Here is a 23,925-nt window from a genome sequence, read left to right on the forward strand (position 1 = left end):
AAGCACTTGGCTGAATCCCACTCTGAGCAGGAAACAACAAGCAGGAGAAATGAGATTAGTTTGTGGGTTATTTGGAAGCTATCTGGTATATGTTGCCTTTGCAAGCTTAGCTCTGTGTGCTTTTTAATGCATAGGAGGGGGAACCCTGGCCAGGGAACAGGAATTTGGTCTATGTATCCAGCACTAACGTGGGCCTGTCCTTCCCAGAACCATTTGTTAATCCTCAGGAGTGACACTCTCAGTAGTGCCACATGCTCCCAAGATCTGTCTCATATCTACTAAGACCAGGACTTGTTCAGTGTGGCGGCACAAACCCCTTGGAATGCGCCCCCAATGAACATCAGTCAGGCACCTACGGTATTGGCATTTAGGGGCCTGCTTAAAAGCTCATCTGCTCATCCAGGCTTTCCCCTGGGAAATGATCCAATTATGTATTTGAGGTATTAAGCTGATCTTCTGGTTTGTGATGCATTTTGTATTGGTTTTTTGCATATAGTTTTACTGCTCATCTTATGCTGCCCACTGCCATGGCTTTTTTCCTTAATGTTGGCAGAATAGATTTTTTTTGTAAATAAATCTTAGCGATCCCTCAATACTGCCCTATTAATCCTGAAGAGGTCGTCGCAAGAGCCGCCTCATATTTAACATGTGGCCTTTTGATATGGCTGCAATTTCCAAATTCCACTGCATCAGCACTTACAGATCTGACTGGCCTGTCTACAGCCCAGGTCCTTGTCTCCTAAACAGGAAACTGCCTGTCAGTTATGTTCTTGTGCATTCCTGTCAGGGTGCAATAGCCTTTAATTCCTCAATGTCATGTCACAGCTGGGAACAAGAAGTTAAGTTCCATCTTCCCCAACCAGGTGCCCCCCCAGATGTTTTTGGACTACAATTCCCATCAACCACAATTGTTGGCCATGCTAGTTGGGGCTAATGGCAGTTGTAGTCCAAAACATCTGGAAAGGCGCCAAGCTGGGGGAGGCCAAGTTTGGTTGCTTTGTGACCTACCAACACAGTGATTATATATTGGGCAGAAAGATACCAAGAGCCAGGACCAGAAAGGTGGGCAGAGAAGGATGCAACTCACTCTCATTTTTCCAAAGCTCCAGGGTTAATGGCTTCTTCAAACACATGATGGGAAACAGCGACATTCCATATAATACATCCATGTGTACATAGAATATGTCTGGCCATATGTGGTTGTCAAATGCTCATCAACAAGACACATCTAGAACGTTGCTACCACCATGGAGACAGCAGAGCTCTGTCTTATCTGGTTAAATCTGCCGAAGGTATTTTGAGGACACAGCGTGCATTTCCTTGGCTGCAACATTACATATGTGAATGGCATTTAAGCAGTAAAGGGTTGGGAAGCAGTACAGCTTCTTAAAACCCTCAAATTTATTTTACAGCGAAATCTATCTCCAAAGTGCAAGATATTCCTTCAAGCCATTTCCCTCCAAGAGCTGTTTCCTTTACCACCTTTTATCAGCTGAAAACCGCAGGTGTGGAGCTACAGCCTTTAATGTGGTTGTCAGCAATCGTTTCATGGCTAACAAGATGGGAAAGGGGAGCAAGGTGTTCTGCAAATCATATGCCACTGTGCTAGAGAACAGGGCACTGGCATAGGCCCAACAGGAATGACTTGAGACAGAATCTACTTAATAAATCCATAAAGCTGTGTTTGGCTTTTAAAGCAACCCATGCACAAAAGTGTGGTTGGAATTAGGGAGGCAGGAGGGAGTTAATGCCCACATTTGTACTCTACCTGCGGGCTTTTGATCTCCTTACCATGGGAGGAAATTCCAAAATTTTAAAATTGTCAGTTCGAGAGAAAAATAGAGCCCGCCACCCATAATAGAAGAGAACAAAAATTACATTTAAGATTGATTTTTCACACCATACACACCTGTGAAGGAAGGCCGGTCTGAACTGATTGGCTAAGGCACAGCTTGGTCTAAGTGCAGAAAATCATGGAAGAAGCAGCCCAGCCACCAACAGCAAGGAAGCAGGAGGGGAAAGGCTGCAGAGACAGCAGAAAGGGGATTCAATATATGTGTGATTTTAAAAAATAAAGGAACAAAGCACAAGAGGCATGTAAAGAAGGATCTATAATCAAACCAGTATTTATTCATTTTTTAAAAAACAACAACACTGTACCTATTTCCACACCCCTCTAGACACTTTGGACTACAACTGCCTGGCTGGAGTTGGAAAAGACTACAATGAACCATTCCACCATTTCTCCCAAAGTGGAATTACAAGTGGTTTACAAAAGCACTTCTTAAAATAGAATGGTCACATTAACTGGTATAGAACTGCTACAATGGAAAAGAAAGCTCAGGTTTGCCCAACTGGATTACAGGGAATAAATGTGGTTTAGGAGATTTCTGGCTCACAAGATAACCTTCCAAAAGACAGCTAACAAGGCACACAGAAATTGGGAAAACACAAATAGAACTATTCTGCACACAAGTTGCCAACTCAGTGGACCAACTAGTATTAAGATCTTGGTACTCTATGACTGACGGAAGGTAGATACAGAGCAAACAGCTTCCTCCAGCACTTAACATCCCACCTCAGGAAAGCCTTGTCCAAGCACGTCAGAACTGTATTATTTTTTTAAAAAAAATAAAAAAATCCCAGGGGGTGGGGAAATCAAGGTAGGGACGGCGTGCTTGGACTAGTCTGGCCTCCAAGACAGATCTCGCCTCAACCCACTTTCCCACGGTGCTGGTGACACACAACACCAGGCCCTATAAATGATTTACATACAAGGCCATGGGCACTGACAATCTGAGGCAGGGGGGATCTCTTTGGAGAGATTCATAATAGTGCAAAGAAAAGCAGCACAATCCCATGACCATTATCTGGAACACACAAACTGTATTTTGCAGTCATCCAACAGCTCCACTCACATCTTTGCCCAAGTCTTTCTTGCCCACTAAACAGTCCTATGCACAAGCCCCAATGTGAAATTAAAATCCAAAAAAGCACTGTTGCTCCATTAACTGGATGCTACAATTAAGCAGGCAGGCAAGAGATGCACCTCATTAGTCATTTACTGGTAGCATCCAGAAAAAGTAGCCTTTCTAGAAGACCATCAGTTATGGAAATGTGGTTTGCGAGAACATGAACAACAAGTTCGTGGAATCGCCATTAGATTAATTCAGCCTTAAATGTTTTGTGCTGAATGGCTACAGTTCCTGAATATGCAGATGTTATGCTTTCAGAAGAAATTTAGATGTAAACTTGGGTCACAACACTCTGGGCTACAACAAGAGGACACACCACTTCTCACTGAGTCATATTTTTAGTCACATGTTAGGAATTGCTTATTTGACAACTGAACTTTTTTCACTTCGGTTCAGACATCTTGGCACCAGTTGGACTTTGACCCAGAGGAGATTGTTAGTTTGCTTTAAACAGTTTAGTGCTTTGCCATCCCATGGCCTCCACCCTATAATCTTTCTCTGCAGTTCCGCAGCAAGGATGCACCCAAGGCCTGGAAGAGTCCAAGAAACACTCCCGTTTTTTCTTTCTAGGGCTGCTGTCGAAAATCTTCTGGCAATGGCTACAGTAAAATATGCATGGATGTATGATATGTAAAATGAACCATGAAAAGAGAAGACGGGAAGTCACTGGATATTTTGAAGTTTGTAAAATGTTCATTTGAAATGGTGAAATCGAAAATTTAATAAAAAATATTATTTTTTAAAAAAATAAAAATAAAATCTTCGGGGCAGTCCCAAGCCTACTTCAAGTACATCATCAGCATTCCACTGTATAACCAACACCCCCAAGTGGAGCAAGCAGTGGTCCCAGTAGATGCCATCCGATGGAGGAGCCTGTCTTGCCCCTTTCCCCACAAAGGTTGCTTGGATTCAAATCTATCCTCTACAGTGGTACTGAGGTTCTTGAACTTAATCTGTTCCAGGACTCCGTTTGACTCCCAAAACCATTCGAAAACCAAGGCACAGCTTCTGATTGGCTGCAGGAGCTTCCTGCACTCAAGCGGAAGCCGCGTCGGACGTTCGGCTTCCGAGAAACATTCGCAAACCGGAACACTTACTTCCGGGTTTGCGGCATTCGGGAGCCAATTTGTTCGACAACTAAGCCGTTTGGAAACCAAGGTACCACTGTACTATACAGTGGTACCTCTGGTTACATACTTCATTCGTTCTGGAGGTCCGTTCTTAACCTGAAGCACCACTTTAGCTAATGGGGCCTCCCGCTGCCGCCACACGATTTCTGTTCTCATCCTGAAGCAAAGTTCTTAACCCGAGGTACTATTTCTGGGTTAGCGGAGTCTGTAACCTGAAGCGTATGTAACCCGAGGTACCACTGTACACTATTTCATCACAAGAGCGGGATGCCTAGACATCCCCAGGGTCTCCTCAATGTACTTTAAAATAGAAACACCTCAAGCCTGAAACATACAGACCTGGTTCACCAGTTCATGCCTTAGTATGAATATGTGAGCCAAGAGAGGTCCTGGAGAGACCACAGCTGCGGCACTCCTTCCCCTGTCCTCCAACTGACATGCTACCCAGAGCCAAGCTATGGCTTGGTACTGCATCACATCTGAACCCAGGCTTGTGGTTTGTCTCACTCCAGATAAATGAGTTTATAAATTGGGTCTGGTTGTGGTTTAGTGTTCCATGTGAACTGAGCCACTGAGCAGAAGCCCCTTCTGAGAGCTAGGCTATTATCTACGAGAGAGAATTTTAGTATACCAAGCAAGTACTGATGCCTCTTAAATAAAGGGAGGAAGGGGGGGGAAAGGAAAAGGGAAACCATGTCTTATTGACAGCCTTTCACAACCTGGTCTGCAGCTCTCCATGCTCTCCATGCTCCATTTTATAAGCCAAACTGCATTACCCAATATTGATGCTAGGGATTTGGCCCATGGAAGTACAGTGAGCACTGTGTTAAGTAATAACACCTAGTTTCCCTGTGTCTAGACAGCAACCGTGTGTGACATCAACAAGCAAACACATTCTGCCTAGGGTCTGGCATACTCTACACTAGGAAGAAAGAAGTCTGCTAGCATATTTTGCTTGTTTTGCGATCTGGGTTGGTGAGTGGAGAGCACTGCTCCACCAGCCAGATGTGGGCCATGGTTCTCTCCTTAGTACTCAAATAAACGTACCTTACAGAACCTGACAAACACTCTGATAAAAGGTTGGAAACTCAGGATTCCTTTAAGAAAGGGAACCTCAGATCCTTCCCCCTTTTTATCTGGCTCTTGACAAGTTATACATGACGTTTCCCCTGCCTGTTTAATGCAAAATATATTTATACTGCATTACCAAGTACTCAGGGCAGTATTAGAAAATGTGATATATAAGCTAGGTGCCAAATGGCTCCTTAAACCAAGATTTCAGTCGCCAAAATGCTTGCCAACTCAGAGTTCATGATGCTGATTCCTATGCCTCGGAAAGAGCAGTGTGGTGTCATTCTCCAGGACCACACCCATGTGCCATGATCCTCAAGCCTCACTTCTGGCTGGGATGAGCATATGTTCCCCCAAAAGCCAGGTTGGTTGTGGCTCTGCCTCCACAGCTGTTCAGCCAGTGTGTGCTTTTCTATGTAACCAAGACAGTGAACACAGTGAAGAAGAAGATATTCCTCCTTGCTTGCTGCTGTGTTTCCTCTCAACTGATAGAAAAGCATCAAATTCATCTTGCACTGCAAAAGGTCAACATGAAATTTATGTCAGAACTGACCAGCTGGCTCAAAGATCCATCTATTCCAGAGGTCCATTTATTACCCCAGGCAGACGGACATGCCCGTAAGTAGGATCTGAAAGAGATGGCCTTTTTGTTCAACACAGCATCTGTAGCCACTAATACACAAAACTATTAGCCACAGAACAAGTTGCCACTAATACACGGAACACAGTGCTAGCAACCATCACATGTAATTGTGATTACAGTGGTACCTCGGGTTACAGACGCTTCAGGTTGCAGACTCCGCTAACCCAGAACTTTGCTTCAGAATGAGAACAGAAATCGTGCTCCGGTGGCGCAGCAGCAGCAGGTCCCATTAGCTAAAGTGGTGATTCAGGTTAAGAACAGTTTCAGGTTAAGTACGGACCTCCAGAACAAATTAAGTACTTAACCCAAGGTACCACTGTACAACCATTACTGCACAGACATAGAACTCCTCCACAAACTTCCCTGAATCTCTCTCTCTCTCTCTCTCTCTCTCTCTCTCTCTCATACACACGCCCACACCCTGAATATCTCTCCCACCCAGAAGAATTGCGAAAGTTGTTTGCAAGGCTGTCATGGCCCAGTACAAACACACCTGGACAACTCACATTCTAACTCGCACTTAGATGCTACACTGGACTTCTGGGACCAAAAAAGCAGCCTGAAACGCAAGGTACCATTAGAGATCTTGAAATTACAGTGGTGCCCCGCAAGACGAACGCCTCGCAAGACGAAAAACTCGCTAGACGAAAGGGTTTTCCGTTTTTGCGTTGCTTCACTAGACGAATTTCCCTATGGGCTTGCTTCGCAAGACGAAAATGTCTTGCCCTTTTTTTATGCCGCTTGAAGAGGCGCAGTTGCGACGGACCGTGCTTCGCAAGACGAAAAACATTGCAAGACAAAAAGACTCGCGGAACGAATTCTTTTCGTCTTGCGAGGCACCACTGTATCAGAGATGGGACTGGTCAGAGAGACAATAAATGAAGCACCCCAAATCCGACATTGCAGTTTAAAATGACAAAACAAGTGTTTCCACCAACAGACACGCTCTCCTCACATAATGCTCTGCCAGATATTCAGCTGACTGGAACTTGTATAATGCTGCTTGAAAGGGCAAGTGTTCCCTGTAACAAATGGACTTCTGATCAGACACTCCATACGTAAGAGAAACTGCAAGTTCTCAGGGTTTGGTTCACCACAGCCCCAAGGGCTGGAAGCCTGGTATATATACTTCTGGATTTGCCTTTTTGCTTTGATGCTTTCATACACAACAACTCAAGGCCATGTTCTCAATTCAGCAAAGTGCATTCATGCTAGCATATTCACAAGTCTGATCCCACAACACCAGAGGATCATGTGAAGTTTCTAGTACCTTCAAGAGTTAAAAGCCATTAAAGGGAAAAATAAGGTTAGAATGTGTTAAGACAATTATAGGATAGAAAACAGAGGAAGATGGAAAGGAATTGCTGAAACAATTAATAGAAGTGGATTATAAAAAGGGAGGTGTGAGGAGGTCGTGGAAATTAGTGAAAGAAAGATAAGATATTGAAATTGGACTGTGTTTTAAATGGTTTTTGTTTTGTTTTGTTAGTTGTATGTTAGTGTTTTGCAGTTGTTGTTTTTTGTATTGTATTGTATTATTGTATGTTTTTTCTTTTTTGGTTTTTTGTAGTGTTGTGTTCAATTTGTTGGAAAACTAATAAATATTATTATATATATAAAAAAGAGTTAAAAGCCATGCAACCCCCAAGCTGGACTACTTACTTTCTAGATCTCTAAATACAGTTTAAGTTGTAGTTGGAAACTATGAACAGCTGCAGACATTGCATTAAAGGCAAATGCAAACATGAATACTTATTGCTGCCTCTCCTACCCATAAATGCACTCCCCCCCCCGCCCTGCTACAATAGAGCCCTAGCAAAACACATACGGCATGTGTACACAGGTAGGATTTCAGTGAACTCACGCATCCTGCAGAGGCCAATGCCCAAAGTTAAACATTTCTGTGGGCTCCATTTGCAAGGAGGCACAAGATACCGCCCTCACTTCCTCCACACAGGCTAATGAACAAAATGCATGCAAGCCAAGATGAAATCTGAGCAATCTCAGAAGCCTTCCTACTACATCCTTCCCAAATGGGATCGGCTCTAGACATTTCCTGGGCTAGTTCACTCTCTTATTATGGGCCTCATGTAAGTAAATGTAAATTGCTGCTTAAGAAGCCCCAATCTGATTTCTAGAGCTTAACTGTGGCTATCTGGCACAACAAGAAGCACAACTGATATTAGGTATTTTGTGATGATTTAGAACAACTCAGTAACTCACCATTCCTAATAGGTGCTCCAGGAGCTCTTTTGGCATCCTACCTGCTTGTGGGAGAACTGGAAAAGCTAGTTGTTGCAGTTCCCAAGTCCATGTAAGGACTGCAGCTACCTTGGAGAAGAAACTTGCCTTGGGAGATGAGCCAGTTCCAGAGGAGGAGTTGCCCCCATGCAAGTACTTTTCAAACCACCCACATATAAACAATAACACAGGAAAAGCAACTTCATACATGCCCCCTGTCCCCTAAAAGTAGTAAGGCACACTATCAAAAGGCAGGTTTATACTTTCCCTAGGTCCTTCCCTCCACTTTCCAAATCTAGTGCCCGAGTGCCAGAATATACATCAAGTCACCTCTTTAAAACAAATGCACTTAAGTATGGTCAGTTTTATTTTTATTTTTTATTGGGGGGGGGCAGCAGGAGGGAGGCTTGATCCAGAACATACTCCAATCTAGATTGGGACTCGATGAAAATCATTGCACCTATGGTGGCCTTTTCACTGCTGAAACTGCTGGCTTAAAAAGTGGCCAGGTTAAGTGCACTTATCTGAACAGGTATTTTGTGCTCCAGCGTGCTGTGTAATGGGGATAACTAACATAGCATGCAAGGCAGTTACTTGGCCTAGAACCCATTAGAAAGCGGGAGACAGTTGCCTACCACCACCTAAAAGGCATACAAAACCTAGCACTTTGAAAGCACGTCATTGGAAGTAGATAAACAGGCAGCGGGAAGGTAAACGGCATTTCCATGTGCTCTGACATCCGTCACGGGGTTCTGCTGCCCCAGAAGCGGTTTAGTCATGCTGGCCACATGACCTGGAAAGTTGTCTGTGGACAAACACCAGCTCCCTTGGCCCAAAAGCGAGATGAGCACCATACCCCATAGTCACCTTTGACTGGACTTAACCGTCCAGGGGTCCTTTACCTTTTACCTAACACCCATGGATGCTGATACAGCTATGAACACACAGTAATAGAGTTCTCAAGTGCCTCACAACCCAGAAAGCAAACTATCAACCAGCATTTTCTTACTACTTCAAGTATACAAGGCCTTAGGGAGGTGTCTCCACCCCAATCATTCAGCGTGAACACTGAGCTCCAGCTCTGAGGGCCTTCTCAGTTGCACCCAACCAGCGGGAGACCCTCCTGTCAGATGACTTTTAGAAGACATCTGGAGGTAGCCAGGGATAGGGAAGTATTTAATGTTTGATGATTTTACTGTGGCTTTACAATTTGTTGGAAGCCGCCCAGAGTGGCTGGGGCAACCCAGCCACATGGGCAGCATATAAATGTTGCTGCTGCAAGTCAGCTGAGACAGGGCCATAGCTCAGTGGAAGAGCATCTGCTTCACTTGCAGAAGGTCCCAGGTTCAAGTTAGGGCTGGCAGAGATCCCTGCCTGAAATCCCAGGCAGTTGCTGCCAGCCAGTGTAGACAATACTGAGCTAGAAGAACTATTGACCTGACTCAGTACAAAACAGCTTCCTACGTCCCTAATTATATTTGCCATTCCAGGCCTGTTTATCCAAGCCGGATAACTCTCATCATCCCTGACTACTGGCCGGGGCTGATGCAGGCACAACATCTGGATGGCCATAGATTCAGCTCAAATAAAGCTCCAAAGGCGTAACCCTAATCATTTCAAAAACTGAGGCCCAACACTGCCCTCTTAATGAAAGGATGTATCTTAACTGGAGGAGGGAAAAGAGAGGAAGCAGTGGGAGGTTAGCACATGCAACAGACATTTAAAGAGGCACCACAAGTTGGTCCCAAAATATTTGTAACCAAAAGGAACAGCACTGGCACAAAATAATTAAGCCAGATGCATATATATGATAAGCTGGTTCCGCTTTCAACTGCTAAAAGGTTGCTAAAATATAAAATTTCTTGCAGCCTTCTACTTCAGAACACATTCCTCAGATTATTATCTTTCAACAAGCATACCAAAGACTTTATCCCAGTTAGTATCTGTCCTGGATTGGAATTGTTTTGCTGTATGCGGCAGTTTTAAACTGTTTTTATAAATATAATTATAACTGTTGTTGTTTAAACTGTGTTTATATGCAACTGTTTTATCTGTTATGTTATACACATATATATACATACACACACACACCCCATCACATATAGAAAGATACAGAGAGAATGGGGGAATATGAATTGCTTCAAGAGAGCAATTCCTAATTGTAATAAAATAATCTTCCCAGATGGTCACGTGTTTGACAATTGTCAGCAATCCCTGCACACCTTCTCCAGCCCATCCTATAACTTGATACTGTACTTAAAACTTGACACTCGTCCAAGGAGTCCCCTGTCTTCAAATCAACTGCAGAACACCACCACCACCCCCCATATACGGGCATTAAATAACTGTTTTACAGTCATTAAGTAACTCTATTTTGCAATATTCAGCTTTTGTGGGCTAACAGCTCTCTACATCAACCTTTGCCAACCTGGGGTGTTCCATATGTTTTTGGAATACACCTTCCATTATCCTCAACCAGCACAACTCTCAATGTCTCCCCAGTTCCAAAGACAGAAACTAACAAAAAGAGCTTGCTCACACCCTGCAACAAAGTGAAGAAGCTTTACTTTCTAGTAACTCCCCAAGTAGAAGTATTTGATTTTTCAAAATAACCATTTCTGAAGCCACCACTGAAAATAAATTGTGAGGAAAGAGAATGAAGTCAGGAAGAGATCCCAAAAGATCCTGAATTAAAAGGGGGGATAGAAGTGTGGCTAGCAGCTCACCATCACCAGTTATGGGTAGGAATCCAAAACCACACTCTGACCATGCATAAATGGACACATTCAGGAAGCACATCATTCAGTAGCACTTTGGGACTTTCCTTCCAAGTTCTTGTGCACACAAGACAGAACACAGGAAGTGGTTTTATATCAAGTCAAGCCATTGGTCAATCTAGCTCAGTATTGTCTCCATCAGTGGTGAGGAACCTATGGCCCTCTGGATGTTGTTGGGACTACAACTTCCATCATCCCTGATCTTGGCCATGCTGCCTGGGGCTGATGGGAACGAGGAGTTCAACAACATCTTGAAAGCTACTGGCTTACATCGACTGGAACCAACCTCTCCAGGCCAGGGTTTCAGGAAGGGGCTTTGCTCAACTCTATCTGGAGATGCCAACAACTGAACCTGGAACTTCTGCATGTAAGGAATGTGCTCAGCTATTGAACTACAGTGCTTCCCCTGCAACATAGCAACACACAGATACACACACACAAATGTGGAAGAGGGAAGAAGTTGCAAGAAGACTAAACAAACTCTTTCCTGGTAAGCGTTGTTGAAAAACACACACCTGTTTTTCTTCTTTCTCCACTTTCAATCATGTTCTTCATAAGACTTCTTTATGCTTTTACTTTTAAAAAAGGCGTACACCTGAAAATGGGAAGTATGAACGCTAGCCACCTTAATCATTGCCAAACTTGGATGTATTGCCCCACATGTCCCACATGCCCCTTACTCTTCCAATAGCCTTCCTCTTTTTATTCACTGAACCCCTTTGCTTTGACACATGGACCCTTCTCAAGACCCACTTCTTTGTTAAAGCTTTTCCTAGCTTGAAGGTCAACTTCTAGTTAGCATCTTAGCTCCTTCCTGCACTGCAGGGCTCCTTCTAACCCATGTGGTCAATTCTCCATGCATCCATGACCTTTCACCTCACAGCACCTTGTCACTGCACACTGCCAGAGGCGTCGGCCAGTACATTAGCCCTGCCTATCCGTATTTTTAATATTACTACTACCACCACCACCACGTCCCAGGGAGGGGTTACCACAATAATAAAGTTAAAACGGTTAAAATGAATTACAGTCACAGGACTAGATGCTGCCAGATGCTGGACGTCCTCAGCCCCCTCTCACATTTCTGCCAGAGTTAGAAACATGACTCTATCCAAAGTCACAAGGCTAGAAAATTGCTCTAGCAGGACAACAGAGATTCTGGCACGCCATGGACTTGCTGGCATGTGCCTATACCTTGGATACAGGTGGGGCTGGGTGAATCTTTTAACCACGAATTTAATCAGCAGCCATAGTTATAACCCTTAAGAGAGAGAAGGATGGGCATCAATGTGGGGTGGGAATCAGGAAGCTTAGTAAACTCCAACTTGTGCAGGTGTGGGTTGAGAAGGACACCCAATGGTCAAGGGGTCAGGATGCCCCCTTCCCTAAATTAGCAGAAGGAAAAGGTGCTGGTTGTGCATAGCTTCCATACACTTGAATTTATATGCCCCAGATACCTTTTCCTTGGTGGGTGAGAGTTTTACAGCAGCGTACCTTTGGATCCTGATAGCATTTAAGTTAACAGCAGCATCTGTTCCACTTGGCACGTAGTCCAGTGGCCAGGAAGGAAGCGCAACACTCACACCCTTTGCTTGTAATACAGCATTCAAAAAGAGGGGCCAGGGGAAAACTGTAACAAGACTGGGGTTTTAGTGACCGCCTTGACATTTTTTTTTGCAAACTGGAGGATTTCAAAACAGAGGGAAAAAGCTCCAGGTCTGTGTTTCGTTCACCTGTTTCTCATTCTGGGATTTGCTCTCCCTGCTCCTACGCCGAGAATGTTTGGCTTTTACTGGAAAGGCATCTGCCTTTGCCAAGCGTAGAGCAAAAGCCCCATGCGATAGCTTTGTTCATTACTCAGCATGGACTTTGAACAGTTGCCACTCCCTACGCAAGCAAGTTCCTTGTTCATGAAGAATGCAAAGGACACCATACACCCTTACAGGCAGGCATAGTCCCTTTCCAAAGGCGGCCTGAGTTTCTTCCACCCTCCTCCCCTCTGCCAGCTAGACTTCTGCAACAAAGCTTGGGCTGGCTGCACTTAGGGCGCGTCCCTCACCAATTAGAACTGGCCCAGGGCAGAAAGGCAGAGCTTCACCCCCAACATGTGTCACACACACAAGACTGGTTTAACTAGTTGATTTGATCTCACTTCAAGAGACTCACCTGGCTCCCTATCCCTACACACAGCCGCCCCCTGCAACCCCTCCAGGGATGTAGATTACATGCCTAACTAATCAGGGTTCTAGTGTCCCAGGCTTATACTCACCATTGCCTCACCTGGCCATATAAGGGGAAAGCCGAGCAGCTCCAGGAGAGGCAGATAGGAAAGCAGTGATAAGGGTGTGGAAAGGAAGGGCTGACTTTGGAGGCCCCTCAAGAGAATGAGCGGAAGACATGAGATCAAGCGGGAGGGAAGGGAGTAAATCCATCTACTCAAGGCCCCGACATGCCTCAAGGACAGTTCGAAACACAATTCCGTAATGAGGATAAATACATTTTATGCATGGGAAAGCAGCAGTTAAACAAAGGGGGGGGGCTAGCTTTAGAATTTATCTGAGTGTGGGGCATAAATAGAGATCAAATGAGAGATCAAAACTCTAAAACCTATAGAATCATAGAGTTGGGACCACAGGAGTCATCTAGTCCAACCAACCCCCTGCAGTGCAGGTATATTTTGCCCAATGTGGGGCTCAAACCGACAACCCCCCTTGTGGTTTCAATGCGGCTCCATGTCTGTAACAGGAGCTGGCCTCTCTCCCTTTTCTGGAAGTTCAAGTTAGCTTGGGGGAAATGTACAAAACCAGCTACAACACAGTTTTTGGGATGGGCTGGAGGAGAAGAAGAGTCCAACTCCATGAAGCAACAGCGAAGTACACACCAAGAAACATGAGCCCCGGCCTGCTCAGACCAAGGTTACACCCCACATCTGACAGGAAGGGAGCAGCAGTTCTGAGGTGGAGGGAGGAGGGAAGGGAGTGTGGAGCATACACACAACAGAAAAGGAAATGGTGCCCAGTCGGCAGCAGAACAGAGGGAAGGGATTGTTCCAGTGGTATGCCAGCAATCTGACTGCAGGGCAGCTGTCCTTCTGGGCAGTCAAAGGAGGGTTTTGTGCGTCCCTGTTTGAGGGTTGCCTCACTGGTAAACGCCATGAACTAGAAAGATGTAGGAAAAGTGAGGTGTCCACTCCCCATTTCTGAACAGCTTGTATCCACAGTCCCAGATAGCCAAGAATAGTGGTACCACCCACATTCCATCTGTGTTCAACAGGTAAGTTACAGAGGACCACTGTCAACATGCACCCGTGTGGAATGACTAGTCATGGGCTAGCTGCTAGCAGGATAACTGGCTAAGAGGCTGCAATGAGGAGACATGGAGACTACAGACAGGTCACAATTAAGACAGCACAATAACTCTTGAGGCCACTAACACCACTCATTTTGGAGCCAGCCAAGCAACACCTGCCCATCTAATTAGTCAAGCCAGGACATTAGTGGTATGGGTGGATCCACAAGGACTGATCCTGGGGGTAAAGGGAAAAGGGCGCACAAACATAGCACCAGAGACCAGCCATTTCTGGTGACAAAGCAGCATAATAACAGAAGCACGCAGTGGGAGCATGCTGGACCAGCCCTATGGCCCATCTAGTCCAGCATCTTGTTCTAACAGTGGCCAGCCAGATGCCCACATGCAAGCTGGACCTGAGCACACCACCACTCTGGCCACCTGTGATCCCTTGCCACGGGTATTCAGAGGCATAGTCCTTCTGACAATGGGGGCAGAACCGAGCCATTGTGGCTGGTAGTCACTGCTAGTCTTATCCTCCATGGATTTGCCTCATCCATCCTCTTTTAAAGCCATCCACGCCAATGGCCACCACCGCCTCCTGTGGGAGCAGGTTCCATAGTTTAACCATGTGCTGCATGAGGAAGTGTTTGCTTTGTTTCGGTCCTGAATCTTCCAACACTCAGCTTCATTGGAAGTCCACAAGTTCTAGTGTTATGCAGGGAGGTCTAGGCACCAATCTCATATGCCAGGTGTATGCCTCTTTCTCAGCAGGTTGGCTTTGTTCCCAGACTACTCACTGACAAAACCCTTAGTTGTTTCCCTGGCTCCCTTCACCTGCTCCATCCCTTCATTGCACTAGTACTACAAACAACTTCACAGTGTGTGTGTGTGTGTGTGTGTGTGCGCGCACACACACACACACACACACTCTGCATCTCTTTTGGGGTGGGAAGGGAGGCAACATGCCAGAAGACCGACCACTGGGAGTCTGCGCTGCAGGTTTGCTCACCCCCCCCACCCCCACCCAGAATGGCTATAACTCTAGGCTACTTTGCAGGGTGAGTATAACCCACATTCTTTTAGCAGCATATCCATGCCCCCCACAGTGCGGGTACAATAATGTTGAACTTTACCTGTACTTGGAGAATATTTTTTAAAAAAATGTTTTCCAACATTAATCATTTTAGGTTTATGAAATATGGCCAAGATCAGCTCCTGTCTTTGCTGCTACTTTTCGTACAGACACATTTCTGACCTATCAAAGTTATACTAGTCTGCATTTCCAAATTATTTTCTGTCCGCCAATCACTTTTCCACAAAGGAAGATGAAAAGAGCTTAGAAATGAACCAGGAAGTTCCTTCTCCAGATAATGGGTGAATCATTCTAGCCTTCTTTCGGCCTTGCTTTCCTAAATGTCAGTCACTGCTATGACATCATTCATTAGCAAAACACCACTTCAAAGGCAGGACCAGACAAGTTTCTTGCAAAAGGAATGGACAGTATAATGCTCTCACCTTTTGTCCAATATTCTGGATTATACAGGGGCTAGGGTATAAATAATAAAAACCAGGAAAGTTGGAAAATTGGGGTTATGGTTCATCATGGAGAGGAGGGAATGTACTCCCTCAAAGAAACCTAGGATCAGTAGATTAATTACGGTTCACAAAGTATATAGCCCCACAGCTGCTAAAACTATAGAAGATGCTTGCGCAAGTACAACTATTCATTGGGCCTTTGGGTACTTGTTAACTTGAAAAACCTAAACCAAGCACCACACTAGTCATCAATGTAACTGTGGCTGATTGGGGAGTGGCATTTCTATACCTGAAGGTGGTACAGGATTGACTGCATATATCTGAGCTAGGAGTGCTTCACTGCTGCGTTAAGTCAGATTACTACTAGTATTTATCAGCAGCACTGGTAGGATACATATCTGTGACAGATGCCTGCATCTACCAGAAGAACCAAGCGTTGTACACACTGGCTGTGTCCAATGTGCACTGGGAGCTCCCATAATTTAATTTATGTATACACAGCCACAGAAGAAACACACCATCCAAGATATCTCATCTCATACAAGTTCTATTTTCCTCCCCCTAAGAGGGAGGGGACAGATCTATGGATGAGGCAGTCAGTCAGGAAGAATTCAACGCTCCCAGCCTCCAAGCACAGGAGCTTTGCAAGTTGGGAGTTGAAAAATCTTTCGCAACACAAAAGGCCACTTTTCCCCCTCTGTGGGAATTTGCAGCTGAGCTCTGGGGACAAAGGGATTTCACAGGCACATACACAGACATCTCCCTTCTCTACGCCCCCCCCCAACCACCACCTCCCCTCCAGCTTCCCCATTTCCTGTCACAGTAGCACCAGACCTCAGGCTCAGAAACAAACAAACACAGAGTACTGGATTCTGGGAAACGGGCCAGAGCATTCCAGGGCAGCCTGGCCACCAATCAGGACCAAGAGCTCCCACTTTACCCAGCAGTGCTCCTTATCATGTTAGAGGAAAAACAACCCTTCCTGGCTCCCTCCTCCTTCCCCACCCCAACCCCCACCCACCCCGCCAAAGCCAAGGCAGGATTTGACTGAAGAGGCGGCTGCTTGGCTCGAAGGGGCTGAAGCTTCAAGGATGTAGGGGAGAATGTGGAAGGAGAGAGGGAGGAGGAGAAGAACTGGTAATTACCAAGTTGGCCATTTTGCTACAAGAACGCCGCAACCAGACATACGGCAACTCCTGGCTCACCATTACCTATAAAAGCACAAAGCAACGTGGTGATAACATTCCACGTCGACAAACCAGTCAAGATTCCCTGTACAATCACTTCGAGGCTCGCACGCGTGATCCTCGGTGGGATCAAAACAGTCCCTTTGTTATAAAGATACCTGAAAAACTCATTTGCAGGTGTTCCGTTCCAGCACTACTCTGCTTCAAAACACATTCAGGGAGAAAAGCCAGCTAGTTTTCAATTACAGCCTTACGGCAAATAGAATCTTGGCGTTCTTCGAGATAAGGCCCTGCCTATCAGCTGCACAGGAGCAAAGTCCTCTGCAGACAGCAACATTCGCCAGGAGGAATCATAGCCTGCCCTGGATACTGTCTGCAGGAAGCAGCCCCTGGGGAGCGGTCCGATGGCCAACGCCCAGCTGACTAAATTTTGCATGCTCTTTTCATGCCGAGGAGGGAAAGGTAGCTAGCACACCTACCTAGGCTTTCTGCATTAACTTTGGAGATAAAAGCTTCTTTTCTTCCTCCTTATTTCACCTCAGCCAGAGGCTAGTTTGGCCTAAGGCACAGAGCATCACAACACTATATGGAGAGTTTCTGCCAAAGCCGCCAGTACCAACTTTGCAGGAAACTCTGCATGTTTGAGATGGGAGCAGCTGCCGACTGTGCTCCTGGCACCCCCAGCAAAAGGCTGCCTGCCCTGGTGTCCCAGTTCCAGGATCAAACAGCTACAAAAGCAGCGTCCGAAACCCCAAAAACTGCTATCCTCCCTGCACCTAGCACTACAGCAGATATAATTCTTAGGCCAAATGCCTATGTACACAAGGGAGCTTAAAACAAACATATACTTATGCAGGCTTGCTGCCATGCCTCAAACTCTGCATCGCAAGCATGCTTTTACCCATGGGGCACAAGCACCAGCTCTCTCAGCAAACCTGACATTCAACCCTTAAAGGACCAGCTAGCTGGTGCTTGAACAGAGCCACAACCAAGTGAATGTGTTTGGTCTCAGGTGCCCAAATGTTTGCGGCTGCCTCAGAGAAATTCAAGATACATGGCATAGGTCCATTTTCATAGCCCAGGAATGCAGCCCCACAATTTCCAGCAACAGCCAAGATGAATTTTTTGTGTGGAGGACCAGTGGCTACTAGCAACTGCAGCTATGATTGCCTCCAGTGTCCGGGGCAGGATGCCTCTGAATACCATTTGCTGGGAATCACAAATGGGGAAGAATGCTGTTATGCTCAAGCCCTAATTGCAGGTTTCCCCACAGGCCTCCATCTGACTGGCCACTGTGAGAACAGGATGTTGGACTGGATGGGCCTTTGGTCTGACCCAGCAGGGCACTTGTGGAGTTGTGGAGGCTTGGTCTCAACCAAGGCACTGCATGAAGGAAATGCCTCCTTCAGTGCCCTGCAAATGGTTGCACTAGGAACTGTGTCATCAGCTGGCTAAGCTACATCTCAGGAAGGAAAGGAGACAATGAATGTTGACTGCAAAAATAAATCAAGCTAGTAACTGATCTGAAGATGTAAGCTACATTAAGGGACAGCTTAACTTTTGAGAAAACCCTTTCTGCAGGAGCCTGCATCTTTTCCATTCGGGAATTCCTCAGAGCTAATAATTTCTTCAGTCATAATAGTTACACAGAAAGCCTTGAGAACTGCAACAATCTTGTCTGGAAATGTTGGGGGGGCTATGCGGGCTTCCAATAGTTCTGAGTTAGTCCTTTACCATGCTGTTTGGAAAAAAGCTTTTAACAAATCTACACACAAAACTCTCACATCCTTTCAATGCTCTGTACTCTGTCACCTGTTTCTCCCCAAATGTCAGTGGTTTGAAAGTCTCCATCTTGTATGATTGGGTCTCTAAAGGAAAAAAGTAGAAAAAATAGATCATCATCAACCCAATTCTGATGGCAGAATGTGAGTTTCCTTGTCTCAGAATCTGGCACCCCCTAAAAATACACATGGTTAACGTGTGCATGCTACAATGAGATACAGAATCCATCTTCTTGAAAATTGCAGCTTTCAATTAAAGAAAAAGCACAGAAGCAAGCTTCTGACCCTTAATAGGTGTGGAGGTAAGTGTGAAAGCATGGGGGGGGTGCTTTGTGAAAGCTTGCAAAACAAGAATGTTGTTGACTAGGATTTCCAGTGATTGGAGGAAGGGTTTTCCGGGTCCCTCGTAGACTTTGCACTAGCCATTGTATTCACCTTTTCCTCACCGGACTTGGGATTGTTAAAACGAGCTCCATGCCTAGGCAGAATAGACAGCCCTAACAGTGATGCTTGAGTCATCGTCTCCTTTCTTTATTTCACAAGCCCCACCTTGTAACGTCCCTATTCTCATAGACTGGATCACTGTGTGAGAGCAACATAAGAAGCTGCTCTTTACCAGGTCTGACTATTTGCCCATCAAGCCTAATACTGGTACACTATTGCTGACAGCAGCTCTTCAGCATCTCGGGCAGAGATGCCTTCCATCACCTGCTACCTGATCTTTTAACTAAACTGGAGGTGTTTGTGCCAGGGGTTGAACCTGGGGTTTTCTGCATGCAAAGCATGTGCTCTACCACTGAGCTATGGCCCCTCCCCACTTACAGGGGCAGGGCATACCCCTATCATGAAGGTGCTGCATTATGTCCTAGGGGTGATCAAAGACACACAACATTCAGTCTAACTCAGGCCCCACAGAGCAAAACTCAAAAAAGCCCCTGTGTCATAGCCCACGTGGTCCAGGCCATTTCCTCTTTCTCCAACCTGTATGCAAGATCAAAGCAATGTACAACAACCTGCAAACAACCTGGTAAGTTTGGCTAGCAAACAGGAAGAGTGTGGGCACAGATCTGGAATAACAAGTGCTGCAGGTCTATTCTTTTGGTACATGCCACACGGCTGCACAAGAGCAGGATCAAATGTTGCATGACGCCAAACTGCTGTGGGTGTGGGCTCTGGGCAATTTCATATTCAGGCACCCAAAACTGTTAGCTAGAGTAGATATGATCTGCAGCACTGCCCCTGTTACTGCCATCAGCCCACTCTCTTGTTGTTGTTGTTGACAAAAGTCTTGCAGACACGGTGCTCACTCTCCCAAAGGGGGAAAAAAAAAAGCTGGCTTTTGCAGTAACACCTACACACAACTACTAGTAGAAGCATCCATTTCTCAGGACAGAAATTCTTTCTTTACTCTGTGGGGGGCACAGGACAAAGAGACGCATTACCTTCCACCTAGCAGGCACTGAACAGTTTTAGGGAATAAAAATGTAATCTCACTATATAGCATGGCCACTCTTCACAAGCTTTAAGTATTTGATTTAATTCTGTTCTCAGGCTTTGATGGGAGGCCTCCTGTGGGGTGGGGGCAGGGGGGACAATTCCACTTTTCCAGGTCAGAAAAATCCGGCTATTTATTAAATCTGAAGGATCAAGCTAGAGGACATGTCACCGATGCAAGACACACATTTCACAGGAATCCCCCTGCCTAGCAGATTAAGTCACTCAGTCCTCAGTTCACTACAGAAATAGGTGTTCATTACAGCACTGGTGATGTTTTGAAGACATATCCATTGCAGCATTTTGAGCGGGAGACAGGAATATGCATCCCTTGAATCCCTCATATATACACACAACACCCTGTGTTTCCCACTCAGCTACATCTGCATCCCACTGCAAATTTCACATACTAGTCTTGGCCCAACCCAGATACACAAAGCCCAGCAAAATAGAAAACTAGCTACAGTTGAAATTAGGTGGCTTAAAACTAAAGAGACATAGAACTACTCATTTAGTTGGTGGGGAAGTGGGAGGAAACATCAACGTCATGCAAAAAGCTTTCAAAGCAAGCCCTTTTGTTGTTCAGGCAGAAAGGAAGGAAGCAAACAAGGATTTCCTGGTCAGACAGGAAATGACATTGTGTTTAGAAACTTGCAGGAAAGAGAAGGCAAGTTTGCCTAGGGAACACTAAATTTTGCCTTGCCTGAAAGGAGCAAGGGTGCAGGACGATAATTCTGAGGGAGCACGGCACTGACACCCAGACTTACTCCCCAAATAATTCCTAATCTATGCTTTTCTTTTACAGCTGTGGAGCAGTTGCCTCCTTTAACAACTCCAGACTCACTCATACTCTCTGTTCCTTCTGCCAACCAGGGACACAAAGCTGAGCATTTACCTCCTAATGTTCCCTCTTTAAACATATTCATTTTACCTCCTCCCCACACCTCACTAGCTAAACACCAGAATGCTGTCACTCACACCTAGACCACAGGCACACCTATTAAGTTACTCTTTGACTTGAGCACATCAAACCTCAATCCTACTACCTGGCAAGTGACAGACACTATATATGGCGATAAGCCTTCCTTAGATTGGGACACCAATGCACTAAAGGTTCCTAACAGTGAGAACATTTTCGGAACTCCCCTCCTATAGATGACTCAGATGTATCTAGAAGCTGCTTATGACATTATGAAAAATCAGCTGTGTTATTTTCACAGCTACTACAGATAACAGTTGTGAGTTAGCCAGGCACCCTCTCATACCCAGACACATTGCTCAATGCGGAAGAAATCTGATGTGACATTTCCTGTGTGCCAATGACTGATAGGCCCACCCAAGGAGGGCATCAGCAAGTAAAGGGCAATGACAACTAGCACAGTGGGTCCCACAATTTTTTCCCCACAGATCACCCAAAAATTGCTAAAGGTCCTGGCAGACCTATCTATCTATCTATCTATCTATCTATCTATCTATCTATCTATCTATCTAATGCCTGTTGCAGGAATTGTAAAGCTCGTGGTGCTGTACAATTTTCAAAACTGTATTTTTATCTCTTACATTATATTTTCTTGCATTACAAGTTCTATTCCATAGAATTCAAATGGTTAGGTGCTCTTCACAGAACCATGCTGTGGCTAGTTGAATGAAGCTTGCGGGCCAGTTTGGGAACCCCTGGCAAGCAGACATAGGAGGGGGGAAATCAAAGGAGGTGGGTAGAAAACAGATGGATTATCAAAGCAAATCAGTTCAACTCTTCTGGACGGGAGTGGCTCAAACAAGACATTCAGGCCAACTAGAAGCAAGTAGCACAGGCTTCTCCATCACCTAGACAAAACCAGCTTGCTTGATTCATAAGCAAGGCAGTGGCAGCAGTGCATGCAACAACATGTTCAGAAAAAATGTATGTACTACTCTAGAGGGCAGGGAAAGGGGCGTGCCGAATAACATGCAGACAGGACTGTGCCGAATTGCCCTTCCATTAAAGGAGGCTGGTTTCAACCATGGGAGGAGTAGGGGGTTGCTGATTTGAAAGTATTTCCAAGACCTGCAACTCACTAATGTTGCAATACGGCTGGTCTCTGGGTATATTAAGCAAGAGTTCCCCCCCCCCAGCAGGAATTTGGAAGGGTGGGGGGAGGAGAAGAGGGGTGGGGAAGCAAGAGACCCTATTTAGTTTAGCTTGCTGGTCGCTGTAAAAATCTTGTATGTAAAAAAAGACAACAACCCCCCCGCCCCCCCAAAGGTAATGGTATCAACTTTTGCCCTCTTCATGGTAAATGACAGTAATCTCTATAAAGAAGATGGGCACAATCATGTTTTCTGCCACCTTGGTTCTTGGGCTGTTTCACCCATTATAGGCCAGCAAACCCAGCTTTGCCACCTGACAGGGAGCTGCTGCCAACCCTGGTGCTCCACTCAGCCTTTCTGTACTTTCCAGATGTGTGTACTGCACACGTTATATTTTTATGCATGAATCGGCTCTTAATCCATATGTCATGGGGTCAGAACCAAACCTTAAAAGTCTATGACAACATTGGAATCCAACCAGTCACAAAGGGTTAGCCATCGGCCAATCAAACACAGCATCAGAAAGCGTAGCATGGCATATTTCACAGCAGGAGTGGCCCACCAGTTGCAAAACCACAACTCTCATCATCCCCAACCATTGGCTATGCTGACTGGGGTTGAGGGGAATCCAACAACATCTGAAGGGCCATAGGCTCTGCCCCTGCCCCCGTGTTCTATAGGTTGTTAGGACTTTTGTTTTTACTTGAGGAGAATGCAGCAGCAGCAGAACTGTCTGGCAAGCCACACTCTGTGTTTGGAGATTGTGGGTGCTGGCAGTAGCTGTAAGTTGAAGAACTGCAGAAGGGTGTGTCACGAGGACTTGCTTCTACTTAGCCACAAGAACAGCCAAGGCTGCACTTAAGAGAAGGGCCAGGAGATTGGCTTCTAATGGCAATATACACCATCAGCAGAATCATCCCGGTGTTACAAAGTCAGTTTGAGCAAGTCTCTTTCCATAACATCACATGCACCTTCCCTACATTTGCCCTGAAACTAGGTTTCAGGAAAATCAAGAGGGAGAACTAATGGTCTCGCTGTCAGTAGTGGTTTGTTCCTCCCAGCATCACCATTCCACTTGTCTTGTCTCCCCAGACCTGTCTCAGAGTTCCAGCTATAAGAAGTGAAGCCAGAAGGCAGCACTTACAAGTCCATACTGGGAATACAATATCCACAAGACTCCCACTGTCCTCTGTTCCCCACCCAGAATATCCAAAGTCCAAGTCAACTACATGGATGAGCTAAAGTCTCACTTGAGAATGACAGATGAGAGGTTTTGCAATGGAACTAACATGTGCCAGCCTGTCAGAATATGTTGCAGAGCAGGATAAATAGGTAAAAATAAAATTTCAAAAATCCTCAAGTGTGCTTTTACGAAAGAGATAAGTATGCAATTCTTAACTACAGGTTTGGCTGATAAAAGGTATTTCTTATGCATTTTATGGCCATCCCCATTTCTCACATAGCCAAAGAGCTAACGGGGATGTGGAGACAACAGAAGTGTATCTCAAGGAACATGCAAGTTACAATTTTGACCAGATGGAGAAGTGGGACATAAGACACCCAAGGAACAAATAAATGGAAGTTAAGGATAACAAGGAATGAATGCAAACAGGCTCTCTTCCGTAATTCACCCGATGCTTTCTGAATGTCCTGCCCACTTTCTTCTTCTTAGTTCTTGTGGTTGCATACAGCCCACAAAATAGGAAACACTACTAGAGGGTAAAGCCAC

General features: G+C 45.4%; 1 protein-coding gene across 10 annotated transcripts in view; it reads right to left on the bottom strand.

The window, feature by feature from the left end:
• Positions 1-23,925, bottom strand: part of CTNND1 (catenin delta 1) — a 56,841-nt gene that overhangs the window by 28,064 nt on the left and 4,852 nt on the right. For 6 of the 10 annotated variants that reach the window (XM_082211303.1, XM_082211300.1, XM_082211296.1 and 3 more), the window contains exon 2: positions 1,910-2,023. The exons of the other annotated variants lie outside the window; for them this stretch is intronic. The gene's annotated coding sequence lies outside the window, so the exon portion shown is untranslated. The remainder of the gene's footprint in view (positions 1-1,909; positions 2,024-23,925) is intronic. 10 annotated transcript variants of the gene reach the window in all.

Source organism: Podarcis vaucheri (genome assembly GCF_965113315.1).
Source record: "Podarcis vaucheri genome assembly, chromosome: 1".
Classification (NCBI taxonomy): domain Eukaryota; kingdom Metazoa; phylum Chordata; class Lepidosauria; order Squamata; family Lacertidae; genus Podarcis; species Podarcis vaucheri.